We start from the raw sequence: 13,223 nt of genomic DNA on the forward strand, positions 1-13,223 counted from the left end.
GGTTTTAAAATTTTCTCAAAAATTTCAAATCTACATGATCTCTTTTTATCATCCATTCCTAGAGAAACTATCAAAGAATGAAAAAATATACTTTTAATTCATTTGTGCCTTTTAAAATTTGGATCTGACTTACTCTGTTAAAATGTTAATAATTAGTAATTAATCAACACTAATTGAATGCTTACTATATGCAAGGATTTTGGCATTCAGAGAACAAAAAAGAAGAGAAAAGAATCCCCACTCGCTGTTCTGTTCAGGGCAAAGGATAGCAGGGGATTTTGTGGAGTTATTATGCTAATTGAATACTCAAAGGAAGCTCGAATGTGTACACAGAAAGTGGGAATTGATCCTTTTTAAAATTACTATGCATATACCTGATTTATTACTCAGGCATCCTTTATGCTTCTCAAGTTCTTATTCATTTGTTTGAACTGCTCTGAAAACACTGGAAAGAGAAAATATTGACAAGGTAATTGTTGCTGTTGATACCAGTGTCTTCATACATGCAGAAAGACAAAATTAAACTAAATCTAATAAAATATTGATGAAAGTAAGGAAAATCAGGAAAAAAGTAGCCCAACATGGAAGAGTTGGGGTATGATATTTCTTTTTTTTAAATTAATTAATCAGTTAATTTTTATTTTTGTCTGCGTTGGGTCTTCGTTGTTGCACGCGGGCTTTCTCTAGTTGTGGTGAGCAGGGGCTACTCTTCGTTGCAGTGCGCGGGCTTCTCATTGCAGTGGCTTCTCTTGTTATGGAGCACGGGTTCTAGGTGCAGTGGCTTCAGCAGTTGTGGCTCGTGGGCTCAGTAGTTGCAGCTCGTGGGCTCTACAGCACAGGCTCAGTAGTTGTGGCTCACAGGCTTGTTGCTCCAAGGCATGTGGGATCTTCCCGGACCAGGGCTCGAACCCGTGTCCCCTGCGTTGGCGGGCAGATTCTTAACCACTGTGCCACCAGGGAAGCCCCAATATTTCTTTTAAGTGTGCTAAAAACGTCCCCACAACCACTCTCCTTGGATATTTCTTTGTTGAATTTTATTTACACACATAGTTCAGACAATAAACCTGATATAAAGACCACAGGACCTGAAATGAAAAGCCTTCAGTTTCCCTTTTCTCACTATTAATTATGAATCAGAGTCTGCATATATCAAGGTTTCATAATTTTACCTGTTTAAGTTGAGATTAAATTAATTACATTTGTTCTTCATGGGAATGTTGGACAAACATATAGAATATAGATAAACTGTATAAAGATAGTTTATGTTATTTGAATATGTTAGGATATGTTAACTCTTAAATGAAAAAGAACGTCCAAAATACTTCTGGTGAGCTGGCAATTCAGTTGCATTAATTTTCAATAGGGTTATTGTTCTTATCCCATTTGAGATCTTGCCAAAGAAGTAAATAATATGATCAACAGAGTCCCTTCTACTTCATTCATTGTGTGTGTGTGTGCATGTGTGTACGTACAAACCCTTTAGACGTTTTTTAACCATGACAGTTTCAAAGCTGCTTTCTGTCCCCCGGCCTTATGAGGGTACTTACTCTATTAAGGACAAACAAACAAACCTCAACTGGGCATAAGAATAATTCTAATATGCTTTTATACGGTACTTGCCATAAGACAGACATCTCCATCTGTATATTGTAGACCTGACAATTTAAGAAATACAAATACCTTTCCTCACGTAGCATAATGAGGCAATTCATTGCTATCCAGGTCTCTGAATAATCAGTAGTATTCCTGAAATATGTGCTTGAGGATAATGTGTGTGAAATGTAAACGTAAGAATCCCAATAACTGTTAAAACAGCTGAAGTGTTCACCCTACAGTTATGTACCAGATGTGTAGTACAAATTACTTGGTAAAAGAACTTTCAAACTAAGTTAAATTTGCAGCTAATAACTAGAATGTTACAACTATTTCCCCCTACTTTAACATTAGTTTCATGTCCTTTATTATAAAATCCTGTACACATGTAAATTTCACCTAATTAGATTGGCCCATCAATCTGTTATTCCCCAATTACATAACAAAATAGTCATTGAGTGAGATTTATAGATAAGGTGCTAGAAAATATTCTAAGGTTTCAGAAACCTTTATTTGTGTATTCTAATTAGCAGTTTATTGATCTTAAATGCATAAGGAAATTAACTGCTGCTTAATCTCATAAAATTCACCACTGTGATCCTTTATTACATTGCTTTGATATACATTTTTTAGCAGTTTATATATTAGAGTAATAGCTAGAAGATAAAAAAATTCCATCTCATTTAAATGATAGGTTTTGCCCACTTAGACACTTACCTACCTTATATTAAAATTTTATACTTGTTAATAACCTTTGCTTTTAGTGAATCACTTTAATATTTTTTGTTTTTCTCCAACAACCCTTCCTACTTCCCTCTTTCAGAGAATCTTTCTAATATCCTATCTTTCTCTCAAAAGTCAGATATAAGAATAAATTTCTGTTGAAAGAATAGTTTTTTCCCATATCATCAGGTAATAATGTTCATAAAGCAAATGATATCAATTCAGAGAACATTTATTCAGTCACTTCTGCATGTCAGAAACTAGGTGTAATACTCAGAACAGAAGATGAACTTGAGAATATACAATATAATATTCCAATATTGTTGTCATTTCTCTTTCTATATATATTATACACAATAATATATGTGTAAAATATATAACAACACAATATAATAGTAACATATATATATTATTTTGTTAATTCTACTCCAGCCTAAAGAGTTCTAAAATGATACCCTCTGGGAAGAGAAGTGTAACTTCTCCTGGTCCAAATGCCATCTGGTACTGGGGATACCCTTCAGGAAGTGCTGGTATGTCTTTAGGTTCTTGGGGTTCATATTTAAGGCCTTTACTCCCAAAAGCGCAAATGTAGCCCATTGACTTTTTTTGCAGGGCTTCACTGGAGAATTGTATTCATTTAGGTATTAAAAGAGGAATAGCATCATTTAGCTATTCCAGGAAGCAGTAAGCAGTTTAGAAATTTGAGAAAAGCTTCTTAAGTCTTTACCATTTCTCAGTGTTTATACTGAGCTTCCAGTATAAGTCTATTCCTATAAAAAACTAAACAAACACAGACCACTGATAACAATAAAGACTCTTTAGACTTTCATCTCATAGACATAAAACTTGACCTTTTGGGACTTCCCTGGTGGTCCAGTGGTTAAGACTCCGTGCTCCCAATGCAGGGGACCTGGGGTCAATCCCTGGTCAGAGAACTAGAGTCCACATGCCGCAACTAAGAGCCTGCATGCCACAACTAAAAGATTCCTCATGCTGCAACTAAAGGTCCTGCATGCTGCAAAGAAGATCCCGCGTGCCGCGACTAAGACCCGGCACAGCCAAATAAATAAATAAAATAAGTAAATAAATATTTTAAAAAATCTTTATTTAAAAAAAAACTTGCCCTTTTATACATGTGAGGTATGATTATGAAAACTTGATACTAATTTTCTCATGCAGTGCAAAAGTAGATTTTGAAAGCAATTCCAAACAAGAATATAGCAATATAATATTCCAATATTGTATTTCTCTCTCTCTGTACATATAATACATAACAATTAATATATGTAAAATATATAACAACATAATATAATAGTAACACTTATATATTATTCTTTGTTAATTCTACTCCAGACTTATGAGTATTCTTATTCTAGTAAAACAAAATCCTTAACTGGTTGAAAAAATACTTCTGATATGCTTTGATGTTATTCTAGATTTTGTACTTGTAATATATATATCTAATATATAATATTATTTATTATTATATAGGCAATGGCAGTAACGGAATGACTTTACTTTCTCAGAGTGACTTCCTTAGTTGTCTACTTACTTTGATTTACATGATCCACAGCTGATACTTAGTAAATATGCCCTGGTTTGGCCCTAACAGTTGCTAAAATACAGAAATATTTTTGTACAACTGGTAAACAGCTACTGCTTAAGCTCCCTGAATCTAGTCATGATATGCACTGTACTTACTGTCCTTGGCTCTCCCTACAAATTCCCTCCTCAAATGTCTCCACGTCTCAGAAACTTGGGGGCCCCAAGAAGTTGCTTTAGTGTTGTTTTAGTACACAGCTAGTGTCCTTTCTAAATGGTCAATGTCCATGACATACTTACTGGTGGTTGAATATTTTAACTACCTTTCCTGAAATGTCCTGATACTCTTCATTAAAACCACCACCATCAAGAAAAACAGAAGATACTCTCATGATGTTATAGCGATGGCTTTGTAGAAGCACTACAGTTTTAATATAAACATGCAAAGTAGCCCATATATTTTTAAGGAATAAGAATATGATAGTTCTACAGAGTCTATGACTGAATGATGAGAAAGTTTTCTCTCATATATCACATCTACTATTTCTTTACAAAGATACTGCCCATGGTCCCCTGAATTTGCCACGCATATTTCTGTTTCTGATCTAGGCAAGTTGGATACAATATCCCTATTACCCATTGCTATTGGATAATAATTGTATAAAGCTGCTGAGAATTTGAGTGAAGGCACAGTTTACAGATTACAGCTTAAGGCCAGAAGGAATGGATATACCCAGTGGAATTAAAAAAAAAAAAAAAAAAAAAAGGAAAGATATTAGGACTTTCAGAGATGACCAATTGGAATTAGCACAGCTAAGAGCACCTTCCGGCCCCCACCCCATTTCATTGAAAAATAATTGACATACATCGCTGCATAAGTTTAAAACATATAATGTGATGGTTTATGTATATTGTGAAATGATTACAATAGGTTCAGCTAACATCCATCCTCTCATATACATACAATAAAAAAGGAAACAAAAAGGAGAAAAATTCCTCCTTGTGATGAGAACTCACAGGATTGACTCTGTTAACAATATATCATAGAGCAGTGCTGGCCATAGTTATCATGTTGTATATGACATCCCTAGTACTTAATATCTTATAACACGAAGTTTGAACCTTTTTACCACCTTCCTTCAATTTCGCCTCCTCCTACCCTCCCACAAGTCTGATCTCTTTTTCTATGACTGTTTTTGTTTCTTTTGGATTCCATATATAAGTGAGTTTATACAGTATTTGTCTTTGTCTGACTTACTTCACTTAGCATAATGCCTTCAAGGCCCATCATCTTGTCCCAAATGGTAAGATTTCCTCATTTTTTCTGGCTGAATAATATTCCATTGCATATACATTTGACCCTTGAACAACTTGGGGGTTATGGGCACTGACCCCTACGCAGTTGAAAATCCATGTATAATTTAACGTTGTCCAAGAGTCAACTGTATATACCACAACTTCTTTACCCATTGATCTACAGATGGTTGTTTCCATGTCTTGGCTGTTTTAAATAATGCTGCTAAAAACATGGGTGTGCAGATATCTTTTCAATTTAGTGTTTTGGTTTCCTTTAGATATATTCCCAGAAGCGAAATTGCTGGAACATAAGGTAGTTCTATTTTTAACTTTTTGAGGATCCTCCGTACTGCTTTCCACGGTGGCTGTACCAATTTACAATCCCACCAACAGTGCACAAATGTTCCCTTTTCTCCACATCCAGGCCAGCATTTATTATTTTTTGTCTTTTTGATGATGGCCATTCTAACAGGCATGAGATGATATCTCATTATGGTTTTAATTTGCATTTCCCTAATTACTAGCTATGTTGAGCATCTTTTCATATATACCTGTTGGCATTTTGTATGTCTTCTTTGGAGAAATATCTATTCATATCCTTTGCACATTTTTTAATTGGGTTATTATTATCACTATTTTTAAAACATCTTTATTGTAGTTGCTTTAAAAGGGTGTGTTAGTTTCTGCTGTATAACAAAGTGAATCAGCTATATACATACATATATCCCCATATCACCTCCCTCTTGTGTCTCCCTCCCACCCTCCCTATCCCACCCCTCTAGGTGGTCACAAAGCACCAAACTGATCTCCCTGTGCTATGCGGCTGCTTCCCACTAGCTATTTATTTTACATTTGGTAGTGTGTATATGTCAATGCTACTATCTCACTTCGTCCCAGCTTACCCTTCCTCCTTCCCATGTCCTCAAGTCCATTCTCTACATCTGCGTCTTTATTCCTGTCCTGCCCCTAGGTTCATCAGAACCACTTTTTTTTTTTAGATTCCATATATATATATGTTAGAATATGGTATTTGTTTCTCTCTTTCTGACTTACTTCATTCTGTATGACAGACTCGAGGTCCGTCCACCTCACTTCAAATAACTCAATTTCGTTTCTTTTTATAGCTGAGTAATATTCCATTGTATATATGTGCCACATCTTCTTTAGTCATTCATCAGTCGATGGATACTTAGGTTGCTTTCATATCCTGGGTATTGTAAATACTGCTGCAATGAACATTGTGGTATATGACTCTTTTTGAATTATGGTTTTCTCAGGGTATATGCCCAGTAGTGGGATTGTTGGGTCATATAGTAGTTCTATTTTTAGTTTTTTAAGGAACCTCCATACTGTTCTCCACAGTGGCTGTATCAATTTACATTCCCACCAACAGTGCAAGAGGGTTCCCTTTTCTCCACACCCTCTCTAGCTTTTATTGTTTGTAGATTTTTTGATGATGGCCATTCTGACCAGTGTGAGGTGATACCTCATTGCAGTTTTGATTTGCATTTCTCTAATGATTAGTGATGTTGAGCATTCTTTCATGTGTTTGTTGACGATCTGTATATCTTCTCTGGGGAAATGTCTATTTAGGTCTTCTGCCCATTTTTGGATTGGGCTGTTTGTTTTTTTGATATTGAGCTGCATGAGCTGCTTGTATATTTTGGAGATCAATCCTTAGTCAGTTGTTTCATTTGCAAGTATCTTCTCCCATTCTGAGGGTTGCCTTTTTATCTTGTTTATGGTTTCCTTGAGTTCTTACTATATATTTGCTGTTAAAGCCTTATCAGATACGTGGTTTGCAAATATTTTTTCCGTTCTGTAGGTTGTCTTTTCATTTTGTTGATGGTATCTTTCACTGTGCAGAAGCTTTTTAGTTTGATGTAGTCCCACTTGTTTATTTTTTATTCTTTGGCTTGTGCTTTAGGTATCATATCCAAAAAATCATTACCAAGACCCATGTCAAGGAGCTTTATTCCTATCTTTTCTTCTAAGACTTTTATGGTTAAAGGTCTTACATTAAAGTCTTTAATCCCTCTTGAGCTAATTTTTGTGAGTGGTAAAATATATTGGTCCAGTGTCATTCTTTTACAAGTGAATATTCAATTATCCCAACACCATTTATTAAAAAGCCTGCCTTTTCTCCACTGAGTATTCTTGGTTCCTTTGTCAAATATTAGTTGACCATATATGCTTGGGTTTATTTCTGGGCTCTGGATTCTGTTCCATTGGTCTATACGTATATTTTTATTTCCGTACCATACTGTTTTGATGACTATAACTTTATAACATACCTTGGTATCAGGAAGTGAGATGCCTCCTGCTTTGTTCTTCTTTCTTAAAATTTCTTTGGCTATTTGAGGTCTTTTGTGGTTCCATATAAATTTTAGGAGTGTTTTTTTTCTATTTCTTTAAATAATGCCATTGGAATCTTGATACAGATTGCACTGAACCTATAGATGGTTTTTGGTAGTACTGACATTTTAACAATATTAATTCTTCTAATCCATGAACACAGGATAACTTTCCAATTACTTGTGTCTTCTTTGAGTTCTTTCATCAATGTCTTGTAGTTTTAAGAGTAGAGATCTTTCACCTCTTTAGTTAAATTTATTCCTAATTATTTTATTATTTTTGATGCTATATAAATGGGATTGATTTCATTTTCAGTAAATTTGTTGTTAGTGTATTGAAATGCAAGTGAGTTTTATATATTAATTTTGTATTCTGAAACTTTACTGAATTGATTGATTAGACTTAACAGTTTTTTGGGTGACTCTTTAAAATTTTCTATAAATCATGTCATCAGCAAATAGAGATAATTCTACCTCTTTCCTTCTAATTCTGATACTTTTACTTCTTTTTCTTGCCTGATTGTTCTGGCTAGGACTTCTAGTACTGTTTTTGAATAAGAGTAGTGAGAGTGGAAACACCTGTCCTGTTCCAGATCTTAGAGGAAAAGCTCTCAAACTTTCACCATTGAGTATGATGTTAGCTGTGGGCTTGTCATGTGTTGCCTTTACTGTGTTGAGATATGCTCCTTCTGTTCCTAATTTGCTAAGAGTTTTTTTCATGAATAGATGTTGAATTTTGTCAAATGCTTTTCAATGAGATGGTCATAGGATTTTTTTCTTTCACTCTATTAATGTAATGTAGCACATCAACTGACTTGAGTATGTTGAACAATCCTCGTATCCCAGGGATAAATTCCACTTGATCATGGTAAATGATCCTTTTAACGGGCTGCTAAATTCAATTTGCTAGTATTTTATTGGGAATTTTTGCATTTATATTCATCAGGAATATTGGCCTGTAGTTTTCTTTTCTAGTAGTCTCTTTTTCTGATTTTGGTATCAGGATAACGCTGGCCTCATAAAATGTGTTCAGGAGTGTTCACTCATATTCAATTTTTTTGAACAGTTTGAGAAGAATTGGTGTTAATTCTTATTTAAAAGTGTGGTAAAATTCACCAGTAAAACCATCTGGTCCTGGCGTTTCTTCATTGGGAGATTTTTGATTATTGATTCATACTCCTTACAAATAATTGGTCTATTCAAATTTTCTAGTTCTTCATGATTAAGTCTTGGTAAGTTCTCTGTTTCTAAGATTTTTTTTCATTATTTTCTAGGTTTTTAAGTTTGGTTGCATATAGTTGTTCATAGTAGTCTCTTATAGTCCTTTGAATTTCTGTGGTATCAGCTGTAATGTCTCTTCTTCATTTATAGTTTTGTTGGTTTGGGTCCTTTCTCATTTTTCCTTTGTTAGTCTAGCTACAAGTTTGTCAATTTTGCTTATCTTTTTGAAGAACCAACTCCTAGTTTCATTTATCTTTTCTATTGTTTTTCTGTTCTCTATTTCATTTATTTCTGCTCTAATCTTTATTATTTCCTTTCTTCTGCTATCTTTGGTTTCGGTTTGTTCTTCCTTTTCTAGTTTCTTAAGGCATAGAGTTATGTTGTTTATCTGGGCTCTTTCTTGCTTCCTTTTTTTTTTAATTTTATTTATTTTTTTATACAGCAGGTTCTTATTAGTTATCTATTTTATACATAATTGCATATATATGTCAATCCCAATCTCCCAATTCATCCCACCACCACCTCCCCCTTCTTGCTTCTTAACGTATCCACTTATTGCTATGAAATTCCCTCTTTGAATTGCTTTTGCTGCATCCCACAAGTTATGGCATTTGTGCTTCCATTTCTGTGTGTCTCAAGAATCTTCTTTATTTTCCCTTAATTTCTTCTTTGATCCACTGGTTTTTCAGAAGTGTGTTTAATTTCCCTGTGTTTCTGAATTTGCCAATGTTCCTCTTACTATTGATTCTAGTTTCATGTCACTGTGGTCAGAGAAGGTACTTGGTGTTATTTCAATCTTCTTGAATTTGTTAATATTTGTTTTGTGGCCTAACATATGGTCTATCCTAGAAAATGTTTCATATGTGCCTGAGAAAACTGTATTCTGTTGTTGTTGGATAGAATGTTCTATATATGTCTGTTAGGTTCATTTGGTCTACAGTATTGTTTAAATCTGTTGTTTCCTTACTGATTCTCTGGATGATCTATCCATTGTTGAGAGTGGGGTATCAAAGTCCCCATCTATTATTGTATTATTGCTTATTTCTCCTTTTAGCTGCATTAGTTTTTGCTTTATATACTTAGGTGCTCTAATGTTGGGGCATAAATATTTACAATCGCCCCTTTTTCATTATATAATGACCTTCTCTATCTCTTTTTCCCACTTTTAGTTTAAATTCTATTTTGTCTAATATAAGTACAGGTACCCCTGCTTTTTTTGGTTACATTTCAAGTAATTATTGAGGGGTAACAGCTTACTTTTGCCATTTTGTTAATTGTTTTATGTTTATTTTATAGATCCATTGTTCTTTGTTTCTTATCCTGCTGTCTTTTTTGTGTGTGTTTTGATATTTTTTGGTATCAGTTTACTTTGACTTCCTTATTGTGTTCTTTTGCGTAATTACTACAGGTTTTTTCCTTGTGGTTACCACGAGGCTTACAGAAAATAACTTCAACATATAACACCCAATTTTAACCTAATATCAACTTAATTTCAATAGAATTCATAAACTTTACATTTTATTTCTCCTCCCTGTCACATTTCAGGTTACTGCTGTTACAATTTACATGTCTTTTTTATATTGTGTCACTAATAAAAAATTATTGTATACTTATTTTTTCTACATTCTCTTTTTCTAACTTTTAAACTAGAGTTGTAAGTGAATGATGCCACACTATTACCATATTGTAGAATCTAAATATAACTATATATTTACCATTACGAGTGATATTTACATTACCTGTTTACGTTTTTATGATGTTACTAAGCATTCTTTTACTTCTACTCAAAGAACTCCCTTTAGCATTTCTTATAAAGAAGGTCTGATGATAATGAACTCCCTTAGCTTTTGTTTGTTCAGGAAAGTCTTTATTATTCCTTCATTTCTAAAGAACAGCTTTACTGGGTATAGAATTCTTGGTTAACAGTTATTTTCTTTCAATATTTTTGAATTTGTCATCCCATTCTCCCCTGGCCTGAAAAGTTTCTGTTGAGAAATCTGCCAGTAGTCTCACTGGGGTTCCTGTGTATGTAACTTCTCTCTTGTCTCTTGATGCTCTTACAATTCTTTCTTTGTCTTTGATTTTCAACAATTTAATTATAATGTATCATGGTGTAGCCCTATTTGGGTTTAACCTATTTGGGGTCTTTTGGACCTCAGGGATCTGGATGTCCATTTCTCTTTGCAGGTTTGAGAAGTTTTCAGCCATTATTGTTTTAAGTATACTTTCTGTCCCTTCTCTTTCTCTTCTCTTTCTAGAATTCCCATAACATAAATATTGTTTCTTTTCATTGAGTCCTATAATTCCCTTAGGCTTTATTCACTCTTTTGCTCCTCCAATGGATAATTTCCAATGTCTTGTCCTCCAGGTTACTGCTTCTTTCTTCTGTATGGTCGAGTCTACTTTCAAAACTTTCTACTGAATTCTTCAGTTCAGTTACTGTATTTGTCAACAACAGGATATCTTTTTTTTTTTCTTTTATGATTGCTATTTCCTTGTTGAACTTCTCATTTTGTGCACTGTTTTCCTAATTTGGTTTAGTTGTTTGTCTGAGATTTCCTGTAGTTCACTAAACTTCCATAACAGGATTATTCTGAATTCTTTGTCTGACAATTCATAGATCTACATTTCTTTAGGGTCAGTTATTGGAGCTTTATTATTTTCCTTTGGTGGTGCCATAGTTACCTGATATTTCATGATCCTTGATTCCTTACATTGTTATCTGCACGTTTGAGTAGTTGGGCTCCTTTTCCAGATTTTACAGGTTTGTTTAGGCAGAAACTGTTCTACACCAATCAGCTCAGTTTGGGTTTCTGCGTATGTCTTTTGGTAATGTCCTTGGGCAGGGGGCCTGCTATTATGGTCTATTTTTGGATGAGGCAACAGTTTTAGCTCTGAAGATTGGGGGATGTGGTTTGTGCCTCTGGATGAGAACAGTTGGATACACTGCTGGCTTGGTTTCCTACCCAAATGAGCCTGTAGGGTGGGCTCTACAGTTGCCTACATTCTCTGGTCAGGCTTACTAGATGGTCAGGACTGGGTACTATATTCAGTATTAAACAGAGCCATGAATTAGCTTCCCTGCCCTGGTAGAGAAACAGGATGGGACCCAGGGTCTGTACAACTCATTGTTTGGGGAGCTGAATCTGGCCAGAGTGTGCGCTGTCCCCTGATCTGGTGAGGCCACTGGTTTTGCTCTGCATATGGGGGAAGATACAGGCAGAACTCTCAGTTCAAGTTAATAGCATCTTTTAAACTTTCACTTTGGTTGACTTAACTCAGGTCATTTTTGCAATGCTGATTTGAGATTTTGGGTTCATTTTTAATGAGTTCTGTATCTTCAAATTATAATCCTGGCCTGGAAACGAGAGACCTCTTAAATCAAACTAGGTAAATGTTAAGGAAATTATATAATTCCAAAGCAAGGCACAAGAGCATTTGTTGAAAAATGGAATTCTTTGGTTCCCTAAATGGGGTCAATCAGGGGGTAATTATGAGGCAGATTAAAAATATTTTTGTTAGCTCCATAGACCCAGACCAAGAGGCAGGGGCCAAAAACAGGAGACCAAGCATCCTGACAATTAGCAATCCAGTTCCTGTTTTTATTTTTTTATTTACTTACTTATTTATTTATTTTAAATTCTATTTATTTATTTTTGGCTGCATTGGGTCTTCATTGTTGCATGTGGGCTTTCTCTAGTTGCGACGAGTGGGAGCTACTCTTCATTGCGGTGCGCGGGCTTCTCATTGCAGTGGCTTCTCTTGTTGCAGAGCACAGGCTCTAGGCACACGGGCTTCAGTAGTTGTGGCTCGCGGGCTCTAGAGCGCAGGCTTAGTTGTTCCACGGCATGTGGGATCTTCCTAGACCAGGGCTTGAACCTGTGTCCCCTGCATTGGCAGGCAGATTCTTAACCACTACGCCACCAGGGAAGCCCCAGTTCCTATTTTTATTGATGAGGAAATAAATACACCTTTACAGCATGGCTGTATTTTTGGAAAACACTGTCTGGTTTTTTTTTGTTTTTTTTTTTTTTTGAGTCCACTTTTAATATACTTTTAAAATCTATTTCCCAATTAATAGCTTTCAGGAAGGAACTTTTAAGCAAACTTCAGACACTTTTTCCCTCTTATTCTCTGTTTACAATTTGTTACTTTCTCTGTGGGGAAAGTAAAACCAAGAAAAATCAAAATACAAGTGTTATTTACATGATCAGCAGACTACTTCCTCAGTACATGATATTATAGAAATGGATGTTCCTGAACCAAAACCATAAAAGGTTTTTATTATATTTCTGAAAACATTTGTTTCCTTAGTTCTGTTTTTCAGAGAGCTCTTTCCCTAAATCTTTCAGATAATGGATCACACTGTAAGATGTCACCTCAAGCTAACACACTCATACATCACTGTGCTCTTCACAGTGCAAGTGCTAAAAACGGATAAGGCACCAGAGATTGAATGACATGCTCTCATTAAAAACAGACATACCACTGACT

The 13,223-nt window shown here is 35.0% G+C and overlaps 1 protein-coding gene across 2 annotated transcripts in view; it reads right to left on the minus strand.

Moving 5' to 3' along the window:
* The window catches only part of CNTNAP2 (contactin associated protein 2), a 2,064,798-nt gene that overhangs the window by 648,516 nt on the left and 1,403,059 nt on the right, over positions 1–13,223 (minus strand). The window lies entirely within an intron of this gene.

This window comes from Balaenoptera musculus, chromosome 9 (assembly GCF_009873245.2).
Source record: "Balaenoptera musculus isolate JJ_BM4_2016_0621 chromosome 9, mBalMus1.pri.v3, whole genome shotgun sequence".
NCBI lineage: Eukaryota > Metazoa > Chordata > Mammalia > Artiodactyla > Balaenopteridae > Balaenoptera > Balaenoptera musculus.